The sequence below is a fragment of the Lepus europaeus genome, chromosome 21 (genome assembly GCF_033115175.1).
Source record: "Lepus europaeus isolate LE1 chromosome 21, mLepTim1.pri, whole genome shotgun sequence".
In the NCBI taxonomy this organism is placed as follows: Eukaryota; Metazoa; Chordata; class Mammalia; order Lagomorpha; family Leporidae; genus Lepus; species Lepus europaeus.
The window spans coordinates 28,642,169-28,658,953 of record NC_084847.1 but is presented as its reverse complement, the minus strand read 5'-3'; the positions used below and the strand labels follow the sequence as shown (position 1 = coordinate 28,658,953).

The 16,785-nt window shown below is 40.9% G+C and overlaps 1 protein-coding gene across 2 annotated transcripts in view; it reads right to left on the bottom strand.

Moving 5' to 3' along the window:
- Positions 1-16,785, bottom strand: part of TPST1 (tyrosylprotein sulfotransferase 1) — a 144,543-nt gene that overhangs the window by 100,085 nt on the left and 27,673 nt on the right. The gene's annotated exons all lie outside the window — the stretch shown is intronic.

Genomic DNA, 16,785 nt, shown 5'->3' with positions numbered 1-16,785 from the left:
CAGGTTAGTCACAGTTATCAATATTGTATTTTAGCTATAAAGAAGCTGAAGTAGTCTTGGATGCTTTAACATTCTCTTTTTTAAAAATGCTACAATTTATTTAAACAGTAATTAGGCTCCAAAGAACCTAGCTAATCATTAATTTGCTGATTATGACTCATTCTTTGATTTTATCACTGTTGGTCCATTCTCATCTGGCTTGGTGATTGGCAGCTTACAGGTTCATATTTATTCAGTGCCCACTAGTATAGGAATTAATAGTCTTTGATGTAATTATTTTGTCCAATAGAGGAGCCACTAGCACATGTGGCTATTTTAATTTAAATTCATTAAAATGTAAAAACATTCACTCTCAGTCACACTAGACACATTTCAAGTGCTTAAGAGCCACACATGGCTAGTAGCTAATGGACTAGACATAGGACGGCCACAGAACATTATTTTGTAACAGGATGTTCAATTGGACAGTGCTTCCTTGGGAAGACCTTGGGAATTTAAGAACAGGGTATTTAAAAAAAAAAAAAAAGTGTAGTCCCATTCACAGTAAGAAGGGCAGGTGGCACTGTAAGCCAGTGATGTGCTTATGTACATACAGACATTTTTTTCTGTGTGAAGTTAAAGCTTCTCAAAGCAATACTTACCTTGAATAAGTGCTATATATTCTGGTATTTTCTCTCTAAGCCTATTGCTTTAACATTCTTAAACACAGTACACACAAATGAAAGCAAAAATCAACATTCATAATCAGAAACAGCTTCCTTAATGTAACAATCCTGAAGCTCTTTATCTGGTGCAGAATAGAAACATTAAGTATTTCTATTAGTAAGTCCAGCAAATATTTAAAATGCCCAAGCACATTTGGAGTTCAATCCAAAGCTTATCTCCAGGGGTCGCCACCTATGACACCAGTATCCCATAGGGCCACTGGTTCCAGTCCCAGCTGCTCTACTTCTGATCTAGCTCCCTGCTAATGATCTTGGAAAGCAGTGGAATAAATGGCACCCACCTGGGAATCCTGGAAGAAACTCCTGGCTTTGTGGCCATTTGGGGAGTGAACCAGTGAATGAAAGGTATCTCTGTCTTTCTCTCTCTCTCTCTCTAATTCAGATAAATAAATCTTTCCAAATTTTTTTTGAAAGCTGATCTCCAGTTTTCAAATTCACTTCATCCCTGAAGTCACTATAACTACATTCAACTATAAAAAGAAACTGCAAATGGGATCAAATTTCCAAATTTTTAACAGCAATTTAGTTTACTCTTCCAGTGTATTTAGGTACTTCAGACTGGATACTTGGGCTTGAATGATGATAAACTTTGAAAAAGGCAGGGGCCAGTGTGTGGTTTAGTGGGTAAAGCCGCTGCCTGTGGTGCCGGCATCCTATATGGCTGCTCCACTTTCTATCCAGCTCTCTGCTGTGACCTGGCAGAGCAGTGGAGGATGGCCCAAATCCTTGGGCCCCTGCACCAGCGTGGGAGACCTGGAGGAGGCTCCTGGCCCCTGGCTTCAGGTTGGCGCAGCTCGGGCTGTTGCAGCCAGTTGGGGAGTGAACCATCGGATGGAAGACCTCTCCCTCTCTCTCTCTCTCTTTCTCTCTCTGCTTCTCTTCTCTTTGTGTAACTCTGACTTTCAAATAAATAAATAAATCTTTTAAAAAAAGATTTAAAAGAAATAAAAACAAAAAGACAGCAATGCAATGAACTGGCTCTCAAAAGAACAAAAACTTCTGGACAGATATGTAAATGATGACAATTAACTGTGTTGAGTGCTTCAGGAGAAATATGCAAAGGGATGTGGGAAGTAGGGAAAAGGCGCATGTAAGTTTACCCTAGGAAGCTGTAAAAGCATCATATAAAATGGGAGGGAGGGGTATTCTAAGTCATAGCAATAAATGCACAGAAAGCACAATGACATAACAATACAGCACAATCATAAAAGGAAGTACATCAGGAGAGTTGGTGTACAGAGCACAAAAAACCCATTTGTACATGGGTCTGTGATCCAGCCCTCAGTGACTGATTTGTAAACAATTTTAGTGTGATGATAAGAGTTGAACATGAGGCTGGCCTTTTGGCACAGCAGGTAAAGCTGCCACCTAAGATGCCAGCATCCCATCTGGGTGCTGGTTCTAGTCCCAGCTGTTCCACTTTTGATCTAGTTCCCCTCTTATGCACCTGGGAAAGCAGCAGAGGATGGCCCCTTGCATCCACGTGGGAGACCTTGAAGAAGCTCCTGGCTGCAGACTTTGGTATGGCTCACCCCTGGTCATTGCAGCCATTTGGAGAGTGAACCAACAGATGGAAGATATCTCTCTCTCTCTCTCCGTGTGTGTGTGTATGTGTGTGTGTGCGCGTGTGACTATGCCTTTCAAATAAATAAAATAAATCTAAATAAATCTTTCAAAAAAAAAAAAAAAGAGTTGAACACATGGAGCTTTTCTAAGCAGCAGCCCTGGCCTGCAGCACTGGCATCCTATATGGGTGCCGGTTCAGGTCCCAGCTGTTCCACTTCCAATCTAGCTCCCTACTAATGCCTAATGTGCCTGGGAAAGCAGTGGAGGATGACTGAAGTCCTTGGGTCCCTGCTCCCAATTTGGAGACCCAGAAGAAGTTCCTGGCTCATGGCTTGGATCAGTCAGCTCCATCAGTTGCAGCCATTTAGGGAGTAAACCAGAGGATGGAAGACTTCTCTCTGTGCCTCTACCTCTCTCTGTAGCTCTGACTTTCAAATAAATAAAATAAAACTATAAAAGAAAAAACCAACTATTTTAAAAAAAGAATCTCTAGAAAAAATGCAAACACATACAGACTAAACAACTCACTCCTAAATGAACTGTAGGTCATAAAAAAATCAAAAGGGAAATAAAATATTCCTGGAAAACAAACTGAAGATGACAATGCAATATATCAAAACTTATGGGATACTGCAAAAGCAGTGTTAAAAGGGAAGATTATAGCAATTAGTGCCTACATCAAGAAATTGGAAAGGCATCAAATAATAAGTTATCAAACCCCAAATTAGTAGGAGGAAAGAAATAATTAAAATTAGAGAATAAATAAAATTGAAACAAAAAAATACAAAAGATCAGCAAAATGAAGAGCTGGTTATTTTAAAAAATAAACAAAATGGATATACTATAGGCCCAACTAACTAAAAAAAAAGAAGACCAAATCAATAAAACCAGAAAGTAAAAAGAAGATGTAACAACACATACCACAGAAATAAAGAATCATAAGGCATTACTACAAACAGCTATATGCCAACAAATTGGAACATCTAGAAGAAACGGAGCTTCCTGGACATATACATCTACAAAATTGAGTCATGAAGACACAGAAAACCTAAACAGACCAATAACCAAGATGGAAAGTGAATCAGTAATAAAGACCCTCCCAACAAAGAAAAGACCAAGATCAGATGGCTTCACTGCTGAATTCTATCAGCCTTTTAAAAAAAAACTAATTCCAACTCTTTTCAAATATTAAAAACTACTGAAAGGGAAGGAATCCTTCCATACTCCTTCTATGGGGCCAGCATTACCCTAATTCCAAAACCAGAAAAAGATACAACAAAGAAAGAGAACTATAGACCAATATCACTAATGAACATATTTGTAAAAATTCTCAACAAAATACCAGCTAATTGAATCCAACAACACATCGGAAAGATCAACTCAAACTACGAGGGATTTGTTCCTGCTATAAAGGGTGGTTCAACATTCACAAATCAATGAATGGGTGGCTCAACAGGCTAATCCTCCGCCTTGCGGTGCCGGCACACCGGGTTCTAGTCCCGGTTGGGGCGCCGGATTCTGTCCCGGTTGCCCCTCTTCCAGGCCAATTCTCTGCTATGGCCCGGGAAGGCAGTGGAGGATAGCCCAAGTGCTTGGGCCCTGCACCCCATGGGAGACCAGGAGAAGCACCTGGCTCCTGCCTTCGGATCAGCGCGGTGCGCCGGCCGCGGAGGCCATTGGAGGGTGAACCAACGGCAAAGGAAGACCTTTCTCTCTGTCTCTCTCTCACTGTCCACTCTGCCTGAAAAAAAAAAAAAATCAATGAATGTGATACATCACATTAACATATTAAAGAATAAAAACCACATGATTATCTCAACAGACGCAGAGAAAACATCTGATAAAATACAACATCTTTTCATGATAAAAACCTAAAGCAAACTGGATATAGAAAGAACAGTCAAGGCAATATATGACAAACCCACATTCGGCATCATACTGAATGGAGAAAAGTTGGAAGAATTTCCACTAAGATGCGGAACCAGTCAAGAATGGCCACTTTCAATATAGTTCTAGAAGTTTTAATCAGAGCCATTAGGCAAGAAAAAAAAAAAATCAAAGGGCTACAAGTGGAAAAGGAGGAAGTCACATTATCCCTGTTTGCAGATCACATGATTCTATTATAAAGGAACCAAAAGACTTCAGTAAGAGACTACTGGAACTCATAAGAGAGTTTGGTAAAGCTGCAAGATATAAAATTAATACACAAAAATCAATAGTCTTTGTACATACAGACAATATCATGGCTGAGAAAGAACTTGTAAGATCAGTTCCATCCATAATAACTACAAAAAAATTTAAATATCTTGGAATAAATTTGACCAAGGAGGTGAAAGATCTCTAAGATGAAAATTACAAAACATTAAGGAAAGAAATAGAAAAAGATATTAAAAATGGAAAAATATTCCATTTTCATAGATTGGAAAAATTAATATGAAATCAGCATATGAAAAAGTTATCTGCACCCCTATGTTTACTGAAGTTCAATTCACAATAGCAAAGATATAGAATCCACTCAGATCCAATGACTGGATAAAGTGTGATATATATACACTATGGAATATGACTCAGCCATATAAAAGAACGAAATCCTGTCTTCTGCAACAAAATTAATAAAACTGGAAACCATTATACTTAGTGAAATAAACCAGTCCCAAAAAGGCAAATATCATATGTTTTCCCTGATAACTAATAGAGTACAAAAATGTATATGAGCAAAATTGACATTTTGAGGGTTATTGTTTATAGCCCTTGTCTACTGTTGAGGAACAGTATTTTTTTCTTCTTACCATTTGCTGAATACTTAGTAGAAGGCTAATCTCATGATTATAAAATAAACAAAGTATGTCACTGCAAAAATTAAAAGAAAGAATGAGAAAGGAAGGAGGAAGATGCGTGGGTGGGAGAAGGAAGTATCACTATGCTCCTAAATCTGTATATATGAAATCTGCTCACCTTATATAAATTAAAAAAAAAAAAGATTTTATAAAAAGCAAAGACAGGTTTCCTGAAAAAGAAAGAATCCTCAAGATTCTCCTCCTCAACACAGAAACCTTGTCTGAATTTCCAACATGGCTTCCCTACAGAGTTTGCAGTCCAGACTGCAACATCAATTCATATCTGCCAGAATGCCCTATGGATTTTAGTCTTGCCAGCCCTAGTCCCACAACTGCTCTTTGTGTGTGTGTGTTCTATACATATCCCATCAGTTTTGTTTTTCTGTAGATTACCAGCTAATATAGTAAACATACCCAGGGAAATGACTAGAAAAAGAAAACATTCTAGGAGGCAGGACTTTCTGCTCTAGACTAATGGAGTGTAGGCAGTTTTTCTGCAAAACCAACTATAAAGCTGGATAAAACAGACAACCAACATTTTGGTTGCTCTGGAGAAATAGAGCAAAGGAATAGAACAACCTGAGAAGCATTACTGCTTACAAAGTGCTAAAAGTTGGATAAGAACAATGGGTTCTATGTAAGCTACTCCCTTCTCCCCATGTACCCACTCAATAGGCACAGAGTTTCTACAGGGCAGAGCAAACTGTTAGGACTGGCAGCTTTGCTGCTGGGGTGAAATCAAATTCACTGAATTTGGGGTAGTGAGTGACACACATGCTCAGCTGCACGGTCAGTGTACATGATGTACCAGGCAGTAGGTGAGCAAGACGGTGAACCTCTCCAGTGAGCTGAGGTTACAATCATGGTTGGGGCAAGTTTGCGGTCCACTCTGAGGCTGAGGAACAGAAATGAAATGAAGAGAAATGAAAGGACCAAGTGGGAAGTAAAAGGGCATATTGCAGAACAGTCCGCCCTTTTGAATGAGCTCTGCCACAGATCTACTGGCAGAGAACAAAAGCCTTACTGGCCCAAGATATTTGAATGCAACTACTGTTGTACTAGCTGACCACTGATCACTGGACTATGCAGAGGGAGACAACCCTAGAAAGATTAAATGCTTAAAAATTAAAACAATTACAAAATATATGCATATACACACACACACATAGACATACGCACTCACTGAGGTAGGGACTTTCAAAAGGAAAATTAAAGGCCCTCCCCGATCAAAGGGAAAGTTAAGCAGTTTCCCAGGACAAAGAAAGGGCAATTTGACCTAACCTGTAGCTATGTCATATGCAACCTTATAGCTACCCTATGACCCTATAACTTAAAGTGCACAATCAGAATGTATGTAATCATATAAGAGAGAAAAAGGAACTAAGATTAAATATAAGGCAATTCCCGGTTTGCTCAGGGCTCATAATTTTTGGATGTGAATCTAATGGGTCTTACGCTGGCATAAATAAATCCTGCTTCCTGCGAAAGCTTCAGTGTCATGTTTCTCTGTCTCAGTGACACCAATAACATTATATTTGCCTTGTTAAAAAGTTGCTTTTGGGGCAGGAATTTGGTCTAGCAGTTAAGATGCCTATGGCAGGGCTGGTGCTGTGGCACAGTGGGTAAACCCGCCACCTGCAGGGCCGGCATCTCATATGGGCACCTGTTCGAGTCCCGGCTGCTCCACTTCTGATCCATCTCCCTGCTAATGCACCCACAGAAAAGAACAGAAAATTGGCTGGTACTCAGGCATAGTAGGCTAATCCTCTGGCTGCACTGCCGGCATCCCATATGGGTGCCAGTTTGTGTCCCAGCTGCTTCTCTTCCGATCCAGCACTCTGCTATGGCCTGGGAAAGCAGTAGAAGATGGCCCAAGTCTTTGGGCCCCTGCAACCACATGGGAAACCCAGAAGAAGCTCCTGGCTCCTGGTTTCGGATTGGTACAGCTCCAGCCATTGGGTCCATTTGGGGAGTGAACCAGAGGATGGAAGACCTTTCTGTCTGTCTCTCCCTCTCACTGTCTGTAACCCTACCTCTCAAATAATTAAATAAGTAAATTTTTTTTTCAAATAAGTAAATCTTAAAATATATATACATATATATATATATATATATATAAAGTCACAAATTGTGCACAAAAAAAAGTCTATTTTACCTTCTAGTAGTTTTAAAAGTTTTTTGGGGGAATCAAGGAATATTTGAGAAAAACATGAAAGGAAGAGAAAGATTGAGACTAGGAAAGGACCAAGAACAACAGTTTGTGGTCCTAAATCTTCCAATTAATGATGTTTCTGATCAAATATTATTTAATAGTGGTAGATTCAGTGGTGGTAGGAAGACATGAAGTAAATGAGTTTTACTGATTTCTGTGTAGAAACTATCCCAGGTGGGATGGCTGCGGGTGGGAGGGAGGTTATGGGGAAAAAAGCCACTATGATCCAAAAATTGTACTTTGGAAATTTATATTTATTAAATAAAAGTTAAAAAAAAAAAAGAAATGATCCCAGAATATGGTCGCATATTTTCCATCTTTGAACACTGAGGTAAAATAAAAATTCATTTAAATCTGAACAAAGCCAACTAAATTCACTTAGTGAAGCAAAGATAAGTACTTCTTGGGATGTAATAAATTCTAATAATGGTTGATTTCACTTTAGACAATCATATAGAAATGATTCCTCTAGTATATCTGATTTGTTTGGAGAGTTGCATAATTCATCTTACTTGAGAGAATCAAGTAAGTAAATCTAGTAGTCAGTGATAAAACATTCTTAAGTAGCAAAGGTTTTTGATAAAATTTTGCCTGATCCATATTTTGAACTACATTTGACTTGCCAACTTCTGATACATGTCAGAGTAAGTGACAAATTTCAATGGATAACAAAAGACTCAACTTCTTTCAAAAATTACATTAGCAACAATTTAAAAGTCAACTGTACAAAAAACAAGATAATTACCTCTCTGAAATAAGAGATACAAAAAATCTACCCATTGAAAGTTAACATGACAGAGTTGTAAGTCACTAAAGCAATAACCGATAGTATCTGATACTTTCTACCTCCTTCTCATTAAAATATCCCAAATTCGCAGTTCTAAGCATACTCAGTTTTTCCTACTACAATCTCACAACACAGATCACTTCTGACAGCAGACGTGGGGGCAGTTTCCCACACACAGCAAACAAGTAATCAGTTCTGCAGCAGCAGACGTTAGCTGAGTGATCCCTAATTCGCTTCAATTTGAACACTCCCTTCCTGAAGACTGTGTCAGATTCCCCAAATTGAGAGGGCTCAATCCCACCAGACTGCCCTACCCCCTTCCCCCAACACACACACACACACACACACACACTTCAGATGCCAATTTCAAGTCCCAGGTTGTTTTACCTGTGCTTTTGATCAACTGGCTATAAATCAAGGTTCCCACAACCCTTCCTCAGGTTCCACTAATTTGCTAGAATTGCTCACAGAACTCAGGAAAACACAAGTGTGGTTTATTATAAGGTATTAAAAGGGATACCGGCCGGCGCCGTGGCTTAACAGGCTAATCCTCCGCCTTGCGGCGCCGGCACCGGGTTCTAGTCCCAGTTGGGACGCCGGATTCTATCCCGGTTGCCCCTCTTCCAGGCCAGCTCTCTGCCATGGCCCGGGAAGGCAGTGGAGGATGGCCCAAGTTCTTGGGCCCTGCACCCCATGGGAGACCAGGAGAAGCACCTGGCTCCTGGCTTCGGATCAGCGCAATGCGCCGGCCACAGCGGCCATTGGAGGGTGAACCAACAGCAAAAAGGAAGACCTTTCTCTCTGTCTCTCTCTCACTATCCACTCTGCCTGTCAAAAAAAACCAAAACAAAACAAACAAACAAACAAACAAACAAAAAAAAGGGGTACCCGGATGTGGAAATAGATGAATGTGGGAAGGCGCATGGAGCTTTCATGCCTTCTCCAGGTTCATCACCATCCAGGAACCTCTACATGTCTGGTATCCTTTGGGGGCGTATATGGCAGCATCAATGCATAAGCATGGCTGAAGCATAGACAACCATGTAGAAATGTGATCTGACAAAAAAGCTATGATCGAATGCTAACAGTCTGGGGAATCCAGCAAGGCCAGTTTGTTCAGATTTTTCTTGGCCTCTCTAAAGCATTCTTTTCCTCCTAGGTATGAAGCAGAACCCCTTCAGAAATGGGGGGCTCTTATGATCAGACAAGGTAGGTCAGATAGTTTCTTTATAGAAAGCTCAAAAATAGAAAGGCAAGGGAATACTGTTAATAATTTTAGTTTTCAGGACCTGCCTTGGGAGAAAAGGAAATATCAAAGGAAGGCAGGAGAAAGTCAGAAAGAGATTTTGCTTTCTGAGGCCTATTTCTGAGACCTGCAGTGGCCCAACATTATAACAAGAGACTGTTTTCACTTTTATTGTCCAAAGCTGTTCTGTAACTGCTTAAGGAAGAAGGACAAAAGGCCAAATACTTTAACCTTACTATTCCAGTCACTTAAGAAATAACTTAGTGCCACAGGAGTTAGGAGCCAGAAATCATGAATGAAAACAAAACAAAAAAAATCATAACATCACATTATTAAAACACAAAAAAGACAAAATTGTGATTATATTTTCCCAGAAACCTTTTATTTAAGGTAAACAAACAATGTATTTCATAAATACAAATTTAGCAACACAGTGATTCTTCCCGCCCACTTCTCCCACCCACACTCTCACCCTTTTTCTTCTTCCCTCTCCTATTCCCATTCTTATTTTTACTAAGAGCTATTTTCAATTAACTTCATTTTTTTAAAAGATGTATTTTTTATTTGAAAGTCAGAGTTACATAGAGAGAAGGAGAGGCAGACAGAGGGAGAGAGATCTTTCATCCGCTGGTTCACTCCCCCATTTGCTGCAACTGCTGGAGTTGCGCCAATCCGAAGCCAGGAGCTTCTTCCGGGTCTCCCACATTGGTGCAGGGGCCCAAGGACTTGGGCCATCTTCTACTGCTTTCCAAGGCCATAGCAGAGAGCTGGATTGGAAGAAGAGCAGCTGGGACTCGAACTGGCATCCAAATGGGATGTGGGCACTGCAGGTGGCAGTTTTACCTGCTACACCACAGCACTGGCCCCTCAATTAACTTTATACACACAAGATTAACCCTACACTAAGTACAAAGTTCAATAGATAGTATTAAAAAAAAAAAAAAAGCTTCTTCAACAGTCAAGACAAGGACTGAGTCATGGCATCTCAAAGTGTCAATTTCACTTTTATAGATGACCTTTTAGGTACTCTATTAGTTACCACAAATCAGGGTATAAATATATTTTAATGCATTTCTTTGTTCTAATACATATAAATCATTTTAATTGTTGTACAATACTTCACTGAAAGGAGCTACCAATGTTTATTTGGCCAATTTTCTATTATTATTTACTTATTTTAAACTTTTCATTATACTGATATTCTTTTTTAAAAAGATTTATGAGGCCGGCACTGTGGCACAGCGGGTAAAGCCGCCACCTGCAGTGCCAGCATCCCATATGGGAGCCAGTTCGAGTCTTGGCTGCTCCACTTCCTATCCAGCTCTCTGCTACAGCCTGGGAAAACAGTAGAAGATGGCCCAAGCCCGTGGGCCCCTACACCTATGTGGGAGACCTGGAGGAAGCTCTTGGTTCCTGGCTTCGGATTAGCACAGCTCCGGCCATTGCAGCCAATTGGGGAGTAAATCAGCGGATGGAAGACCTCTCTCTCTGCCTCTCCTTCTCTCTCTGTGTAACTCTGACTTCCAAATAAATAAATAAATCTAAAAAAAAAAAAAAAAAAGATTTATTTATTTGAGAGACAGAGTTACAGACAGAGAAAGGGAGAGACAAGAGAGAGGTCTTCCATCTGCTGGTTCATTCCCCAAATGGCCACAACAGCTGGAGCTGGGCCTATCCAAAGCCAGGAGCCAGGAGCTCCCACCTGGGTGCAAGCACCCAAGCACTAGGCCATCTTCCGCTGCTTTCCCAGGCCATTAGTAGGGAGCTGGATCAGAAGTGGAGCAGCCAGGACTCAAACCAGTTCCCATATGCGACGTTAGCACTGCAGATGGAGGCTTAATCTACTACACCACAGTGCTAGCCCCAATAAATATTCTTATAAGAACAAATATCTCTATATGTATGGTTAATTTCTTTTTTCTTTCTAAAAATATATTTATTGGAGCTGGCATTGTGGCATGGTGAGTTGAGCCTCCACTTACAATACCAGCATTCCATATGGGTGCCAGTTCAAGACCTGAATGTGCTATTTCAATCCAGCTCCCTGCTAATGCACCTGGGAAAGCCATAGAACATGGCCCAAGTGTTTGGGCTCCTGCACCCATGTGGGAGATCCAGAAGAAGGTCTGGGCTCCTGGCTTCAGCCTGGCCCAGCCCTAGCCACTGCAGCTATGTAGGGAATGAACCAGTGAATAGAAGCGTGCGCGCTCTCTCTGTCTCGCTCTCTCTCTCTTCCTCTCTCTGTAACTGTGCCTTTCAAATAAATTTTCAAAAATGATTTTAAAATTATTTATTTATTTATTTATTTATTTTTAAAGTCAGAGTTACAGACAGAGGGAGGGAGAGACAGAGAATCTTCTATCCACTTGTTCACTACCCAGATGTCCACAACAACCGGGTCTGGGCCAGGCCTAAGCCAGGAGCTTCATCCAAGTCTCCCACATGGTTAGCAGAGACCCAAACACTTGGATCATCTGCAGCTGCTTTCACAGTGTATTAGCAAGGAGCTGGATCAGAAGTGGAGCAGCCATCTGAAGGGAGGAGAGAAATTCCACTTTGCCTTTGGCCTTGGCTGAATGCTGATGGAGTTTGTGGATTAAAAAGGCTTCCATGGCCTAGGCAGCTCATATCAAGAGCCTTGGGTGGTTACTGACGTCATGCATAAGAGTGCTAATTGTTAAATAATAACAGGAGTTACTGTGCACTAATTTCCCATGTAGGACCTCTGTCCTTAATAAGTTATAAGAGTTAACTGTTAAAACTTATTCTCAGTTTTGTGTGTGTGTGTGTGTGCGCAAATGTTGAAATCTTTACTTAGTACAGAGCTGGCCGGCACACCGGGTTCTAGTCCCGGTCGGGGCACCGATCCTGTCCTGGTTGCCCCTCTTCCAGGCCAGCTCTCTGCTGTGGCCAGGGAGTGCAGTGGAAGATGGCCCAAGTGTTTGGGCTCTGCACCCCAGGGGAGAACAGGATAAGCACCTGGCTCCTGCCATCGGAACAGCGCGTTGCGCCGGCCGCAGCGCGCTACCGCGGCGGCCATTGGAGGGTGAACCAACGGCAAAAGGAAGACCTTTCTCTCTATCTCTCTCTCTCACTGTCCACTCTGCCTGTCAAAAAAAAAAAAATTTTTTTTAAAAAAAAAAAGTTAATTGAAAATGAATCTTAATGGAGAATGGGGCTGGGAAGGGGAGAAGGAGGAAGTGGAGGGGTGGGAATGTGGGTGGGAGGGTGGGTATGGTGGGAAGAATAACTATATTCCTAAAGTTGTACTTATGAAATTTATATTCATTAAAGGTTTCTATGGGGAAAAAAAAGAAAAGAAATGGAGCAGCCAGGACACTAACCAGCCTCCATATGGGATGCTGAAATGGCAGCCCACATGCCACAATGCCAGTCCCATGGTTCTTTTCTTCTTTTTTTTTTTAAATTAGTTTATCTATGTATTTATTTGAAAGGCAGAGTTAGAGAGAGAGAAGGAGAGACAGACAGGGAGATAGATCTTCCATACACTGGTTCACTACCCAAATGGCCTCAATGGCCAGGGCTGGGCCAGGGGAAGCCAGGAACCAGGAGCTTCCTCTGGATTTCCCAAGCATTTGTGCCATCTTCCGCTGCTTTCCCCAGGTGCATTAGCAGGGAGCTGATCAGAAGTGGTGTAGCTAGGACTTGAACCAGCACCCATATGGGATGCCCACACTGCATGCTGTGCCTTTAACCTGTTGCACCAGCCCCGGTTATTTTCTACTAAACTTTCAGAAGAATTGCTAAGTCAGAGAGGGCTGGTGTGCTTGGCTACAAGGTATTTAATGCATAACTTGATTCATTTCTTTCTAATATCCTATATCCAAATGTGAAAAAAAAAATTCTACTGACTCCAGCTCCAAAATAAGTCAGAATCTGACCACGAATCAACATATCCACTTCCCAGCACCAGCATTTCCCATCCGGATTAGGGACAGCAGCCTTACTTCTTCCTACTCCTGCCCCTATGGTCTACTCTCAACTCAGCAGCCAGAGGGGTTCTCATATTTATTTACTTTTAAAATTTTATTTTATTTAGTTGAAAGGCAGAGTGACAGAGAGAGAGATTTTCCATCTGCTGGTTCATTCCACAAATGGCCACAACAACCTGGGTTGGACCAGACAGAAGCCAGGAGCTTGAACTGGCCTCATACAGGATGCTGGAATCATAGGTGGCAGCTTAATCTTTGCCACAGCACTAGCCTCCAGAGGGGTCCTTTTAAAAAAGACTATGTCATTCCTTTGCTCTAAGCCAAGAGGTTGTTTTTCCCCAAAATGACCTTCATAAGGATTACTTTAATCCGTGTTAAATTTCCCTGCTTTTTTTTTTTTTTTTTCCTGTCCTTGCATCAAGAAATCCCTAGGGGCATTCAAAAAGGAGCACTTACTAAAGTCAGGATAATAGATCAGCATATCCAAAACAGTAGTTTGTTGTTCAAATGAATGTAATTGAGAAGACATCTCTTAGCCTTAGAGGTTTCATAATGCAGGCAACTCCTTCTTACTGGAGATTATTTAAGAAGAAAGGAAAACATGCCATATATACAAGGACTTGACAGTTGTCAATTGACATAATTTTGAGGTTTTTTTTTTTTTTCAAAGTTTTCACTTCTGTTATATTTTAAGTTAAACACCATCTCTTCTACCATATTTGAGAGGAAAAGTATATTCTGTATCCTGTTCAACATGTTTGAAAGCAAGCAAGCAAGACAGTGATGGTGAGTCCCCGAAAGGGTCACCTACAAGGAAAAGAAAGGGATTTTGGCATCTCCAGAACACTGTTTTTTCCTAAGCTTGTAGAGTCTCATTTTCTCTCTCTGGATATTTATTCATTTGGAGAATCACAGAACCACATATCATCAGTGATGAAAGGGGCCTTTAAATCATCTAGGCCTAATCTCTCATTTCACAGACAACCAAATTGAGGCCCAAGTAACACATCCACCTCACAACTTTTCTAAATCCTACCCATTCTTCGTAAGTCACCTTTCATTTTATCTCGTGTGTTTTCCTTACCCCAAAGGATCTTAAGTGTCTGAGATTCAGGGGCTTTTATGTTTCAACTCACAGTACAGACTGCACCTCCAAAAGCATCTGTTTAACTAACCAACTGGAAAGTACCTTTCTCTGCAGAACCTGAGGTCTCTATTCACACTATGATACAGATGCTTCTCAAATTCTTGAGAAAAAGGTAACCTTTTGACTAAAAGAAAAAAAGTGCAGTAAAAGAAGGTCTGACTTTTACCCTTATATATTCTCCTGCTGTGTGCAAGCACCAATACGAGTATACAAAGGCCTCAGAATTTCCATCACCTTAAACTCTACCACATGGTATTTTCAGACAAACAGTATCAATATTTTCTCAGCTGGGACATTTACAGAACTGAGGCTGAGCTACAAAGGAACACTAGAATGCTCAGTTTCATTTTTATCTCCAGGGAAAGAAAAAGTATTCAATACTGTAATAAACATATCTGAGAAATCACTATTAATAGGACTGCTCTTTCCCAGCAGGCCAAATGAAATAGACTCTTAGAAATAACACTTTAGAGAAGAAAAGAGTGTTGACACTTCCACACTTAGATCTCTGCAAATTTTATAAAGATTGCTATTCAAAAACAGCACAATGAGGCAGGCATTTGGCCAAGCAGTTAAGGTACCAGTTAAAGGGGCTGGCACTGTAGCACAGCGGGTAAAGCCACCACCTGCAGTGCAGGCATCCCATATGGGAGCTGGTTCGAGTCCCAGCTGCTCCTCTTCCAATCTAGCTTTCTGCTAATGGTCTGGGAAAGCAGTGGAGGACGGCCCAAACGCTTGGGCCCCTGCGCCTATGTGGGAAACCCAGAAGAAGCTCCTGGCTCCTGGCTTGGGATTGGCCCAGCTCCGGCCATGGAGGCCATTTGGGGAGTGAACCAGCAGATGGAAGACTTTCTTTCTGTCTCTCTCTGCCTCTGCCTCTCTGTAACTCTTTCAAATAAATAAATAAATCTTTTAATAAAAAATATGAATCCCATATTGAGATGCCTTGGTTGGCTCAGCTTCTGACTCCAGCTTCCTGCCAATACAAACTCTGGGAAGCAGCAGCTGATGGTCAAGTAGTTGGGTCCCTAACATCCACGTGGGAGACATGGATTGAGTTCTCAGCTTCTAGATTCAGTTTTGGCCCAGCCCTGGCCATTGAGGACTTTTAGGGGAATGAAATAACAGATGAGGGAGCTCCCTTTCACATACTTTTTTTTTTTCTCTCTCTCTCTTTCCCTGTTGAATAAAATAAATTAAAAAGAAAACAGCATCATCAATCAGGAGCTGATATTATGGTGCAGATTAAGCTTCAGCTTGCAATGACAAATCCCCCATCAGAGTGCCAGTTTGAGTCCTGGTTGCTCTGCTTCCAATCCAGCTTCCTGTTAATATGCCTAGGAAGGCACTAGAAGATGGCCCAAATACTTGGACCCTCCACCCATGTGGGAGAACAGGATGAAGTTCCTGGCTTTCAGATTCTACCTGGTCCATAACTGACTTTTGAGACCCTTTGAGAAATGAACTAGCAGATGGAAGAGCTACCTCTTTCTTTGTAGCTCTGCCTTTCAAATAAATAAATATTTTTTAAAAGTAGCACCAGTCAACAAAGGCAGGAGCATACGAGGATACTACAAAGAGAATGTGGAAACACAGAATTAAAAGATGTTCATTTCAGTGCAAAAAAATTGAAATCATGCATAGTTTTTTCAAAATATATATTTTTCCATTATGTTTTTATGTTTAATAATGTTTGGAGAGTCCTCAGAAACCTGAATGTAGCACTACCACAGGACCCAGCCATCCTACTCCTTGGAATTTACCCAAATAGAATTAAAGGGGAGAAAAAAAGAGCCATTTGCACCTCAATATTTGTTGCAGCTCAATTCACAATAGCTAAGACATGGAAGCAACCTAAATGTCCGTCAACGGATGACTGGATAAAAAAACTATGGGATATGTACTCTATGGAACACTATACAGCAGTAAAAAACAAACAATGAAACCCGGGCATTCACAACAAAATGGAGGAAGCTGGAAAATATCATGCTGAGTGAAATAAGCCAGTCCAAAAGGGACAAATATCATATGTTCTTCCTGATCGATGACAAATAAACGAGCATCTAAAATGATACCCATTGAAGTGAAATGGACACTATGAGAGACAATGACATGATCAGCCCTTGTCTAGACTGTTGAGGAACAACTCACTATTTTATTGCTTTTAGTATTTTTTTCTTTTGTTGTTGTTGTTGTTGCTCTGTTTGTTCTACTTGATACCACTGGTTGAACTCTGTAATCAATACACAATCATTCTTAGGCGTTTAAAATTAACAGAAAAGTGATCTCTGTTAAACATAGGAGTGGGAATA